The sequence below is a fragment of the Ursus maritimus genome, unplaced genomic scaffold (assembly GCF_017311325.1).
Source record: "Ursus maritimus isolate PB19 unplaced genomic scaffold, ASM1731132v1 scaffold_26, whole genome shotgun sequence".
NCBI classification, from domain to species: domain Eukaryota; kingdom Metazoa; phylum Chordata; class Mammalia; order Carnivora; family Ursidae; genus Ursus; species Ursus maritimus.
Genome location: NW_024425119.1, coordinates 30,031,635 through 30,035,342, shown reverse-complemented (window position 1 = coordinate 30,035,342; position 3,708 = coordinate 30,031,635). Strand labels below are relative to the sequence as shown.

Sequence of the window (3,708 nt, the reverse complement as noted above, 5' to 3'; positions counted from 1 at the left end):
CAACACTATGCAGATCATAGCACCAGGGGGACAGCAGGAACGTTCTATCACTAATTCTTGGAGTTTCAGCTAAAACTTCCTTAAAAAAAAAAAAATTAACAAATGTTTGTTCTGAGCTCCAAATATATTTAAAGTGGTTTTAAAATATCTAATGCTTGCAATATATGTTAAGATATATGTCACTTTCATTGTTGATTATTTATATAATGGAAATGTCTTGATTTGAGAGTTAGGTTTCCATTTATCCTCAGCAATCCTGGTTTTTACATGCTTTTCAACTTTGTGAATTATTTTAAAATAGCATATGCTACTGAGAAAAATATAAGCCATTTTTTACATTGGAATCCAGTCAATTACTCATAGAGTTATATTTCAATTTGTGATTACACAAACCTGAACAACAACAACAACAAAATGACAATACCAAATGCTAACAAAGATATGCAATAGCAGGAACACTCACTCATTGCTGGTGGGAAAGCAAAATAGTACAGCCACTCTGGAAAACAGTTTGGCAGTTTCTTACCAAGCTAAACATAGTCTTACTGTACAATCCAGTATTCACACTCCTAGGCATTTACCCAAAACCTGCATTCACACAAAAATCTGCACATGAATGTTTATAGGAGCTTAATTCATAATCACCCCAAAATGGAAGTAATCATGATATCTTTCAGTAGATAAGTGGATAAATAAACTAGTACAATCATGCAATGTAATATTATTCTGTGATTAAAAATAAATGAGCTATCAATCCATGAAAAGACATAAAGGAACTTTAAGTAAATATTGCTAAATGAAAGAAGTGAGTCTGAAAAGGATATATACTGTGTAATTTCAGCCACATGACTTTCTGGGAAAGGAAATACTCTAGAGACAGTAAAAAGATCAATGATTGACAGGGGTTCAGGTAAGAGTGGGAGGGATGGCGAACAGGTGAAGCACAGGCAACTTATAGGGTAATGGAACTATCATATGTAGTGTGTAATGGCAAATACATGACATTAAGCATTCGTCAAAACCCATAGAACCGAAAAACACAGAGTGGACCTTGAAGTAAACCATGAATTTTCCTTCAAAATGTATCAGTATTCATATGTTAACTGTTACAAATGTACCACACTGAAGATACAATAATAGAAAAAACTGTGTGTGAGCAAGAGGGAGTATGTGGGAACTCTCTGTACTATCTGCTCAATTTTTCCAGGCATCTAAAACTGTTCTAAAAATTAAGTGGAAAAAACATCTTGTTTCAAATTTGTCTCTTTTATAGTGTTTCTGATTTCAAGTAAATCTTATCACCTATTCAATTGCACAAGGTAGAAAATTAGACATTACTTTTGACACCTCTCCCTCATGTTTTGATGCACTTTTCTTCCTAAATATCTTGTAAATCCACCTTCTTCTCTCCATGCCAAATTCCTGTGATATAATAACAACTTGTGGCCATGCTAGGATGCTAGAATAATCTAAATCGAGAGCCTCTACCTACATTCACCTTGCAACTTCCAACCTGTCTTTTATACAATGCCTATGGAGTAATCTTTAGAAAATGCAAACCATGTCATTCTCTCCACTCAAAACCATTTATTGATGCTCTAGTTACCTGGATAAATGCACAGATTACACACATCCAAGCATACACTGGCCCCTACCTACGTCCCAGCCTCACCTCTTACTATACTATCTTGATTTTCATCTAGCCAGATTGATTTTTTTTGTAGCCTTGCTCTCTTTATTCTCTCTCCCACGACAGGAATATTACATATGTTGACTCCAATATGACCTTTTTTTCCTCTCTGCCATTCCCCTTGTTTGTTTGTTTCAGGTTTTTATTTAAATTCTAGTTTGTGGCTTTTTTTAGAGCCATCTGTTCATGACTCCATCTCCTGCTCCTCCCATCGCTGCTGCCGCCATCCTGAGTCACTGCGTGCAGAGTTCCAGCAGCCTGGCTTCCCATGCTAGCAACCAACACTTGGAGTTCTTACAATACGGCAGACATTGAGGATGAAGAACAGTCTGAATTTGATCAAGATTTGGATGATGTTGAAGAAGTAGTAGAAGAAGCTGGCAAAGGAACAATAATCAAAGCACGTCATCTGACTGTTCAGATGATGCAAAATCCTCAGATTCTTATAGCCCTTCAAGAAAGACGTGATGTCTGGTAGAAACACCAACAGGGTACAGTGAAAGTTTACCTAGGGTAGTTAAAAGCAAGTGAATACTCTCAAAAACCTTCAAGTTAAATGTGCACAGAGAGAAGCCAAATTCTATGAGGAAGCCCATGATCTTGAAAGGAAGTATGCTGTTCTCTATCAGGCTCTATTTGATAAGCGATTTGAGATCATTCATGCAGTTTATAAACCTAAGGAAGAAGAATGTGAATGGAAACCAGATAAGGAGCATGAAATTTCAGGGGAGCTGAAAGAAAAAGCCAAGATTGAAGATGAGAAAAAGGATGAAGAAAAAGAAGACCCCAAGGGAATTCCTGAATTCTGGTAGACTGTTTTTAAGAATGCTGACTTGTGGGGTGTCTGGGTGGCTCAGTTGGTTAAGCACTGGTTCCTTGGTTTCAGCTCAGGTCATGATCTCAGGGTCCTGGAGCCCTGCATCAGGCTTGCACTCAAAGCAGAGTCTGCTCGTCCCTCTCCCTCTGGTCCTCCTCATGCACAGTCTCTCTCTCTCTCGCATAAATAAATAAAATTAAAAAAAAAAAAAGAATGTTGACTTGCTCAGTGATATGGCTCAGGAACATGATGAATCTATTCTGAAGCACTTGAGAGATTATAAAGTGAAGTTCTCAGATACTGGCCAGCCCATGAATTTTGTCTTAGAATTTCCCTTTGAACTCAATAAATATTTCACAAATGAAGCATTGACAGACATATAGGATGAGGTCAGAATCAGATGATTCTTACCCCTTTTCTTTTGATGGACCAGAAATTATTGGTTGTATAGGCTGTCAGATAGATTGGAAAAAAGGAAAGAATGTCACTTTGAAAACCATAAAGAAGAAGCAAAAATACAGGAATGTGGGACAGTTCATATTGTCACCAAAACAGTTTCCAATGATTCTTTCTTTAGTTTTTTTTTTGCCCTTCCTGAAGTTCCTGAGAGTGGAGATTTGGGTGATGATGCTGAAGCTATCCTTGTTGCAGACTTTGAAATTGGTCACTTTTTATGTAAGCGTTTAATTCCAAGGTCAGTGTTACACTTTACTGCAGAAGCTATTGGATGAAGATGATGGTGATGATGATGAAGAAAAAAGGAGAAGGAGGAGGAGGAGGAGGAGGAGGAGGAGGAGGAGGAGGGGGAAGAGGAGAAGGAAGAAGAAGAAGAAGAAGAAGAAGAAGAAGAAGAAGAAGAAGAAGAAGAAGAAGAAGAAGAAGAAGAAGAAGAAGAAGAAGAAGAAGAAGAAGAAGAAGAAGAAGAAGAAGAAGAAGAAGAAGAAGGAGGAGGAGGAGGAGGAGAGGAAGAAGAAGAAGAAGAAGAAGAAGAAGAAGAAGAAGAAGAAGAAGAAGAAGAAGAAGAAGAAGAAAAATTAAAAAAAAATAATGATCCAGACTATGACTCAAAGAAGGATCAAAACCCAGCAGAGTGCAAGCTAGCAGTGAAGCAGGTTGGTCTACCCTCTGGTTCCCTGGAAAGGATGAATTTAGATCATTTGATAAGCCTACTTTAAGTTTTTATTGTTATTGTTTGTTTGTT

The 3,708-nt window shown here is 37.4% G+C and overlaps 1 pseudogene; it reads left to right on the top strand.

Annotated features, from left to right (window-relative positions):
- The first annotated feature begins 1,958 nt into the window (after positions 1–1,958).
- On the top strand, positions 1,959–3,355 carry LOC103675575 (annotated as a pseudogene).
- The last annotated feature ends 353 nt before the right edge of the window (positions 3,356–3,708 follow it).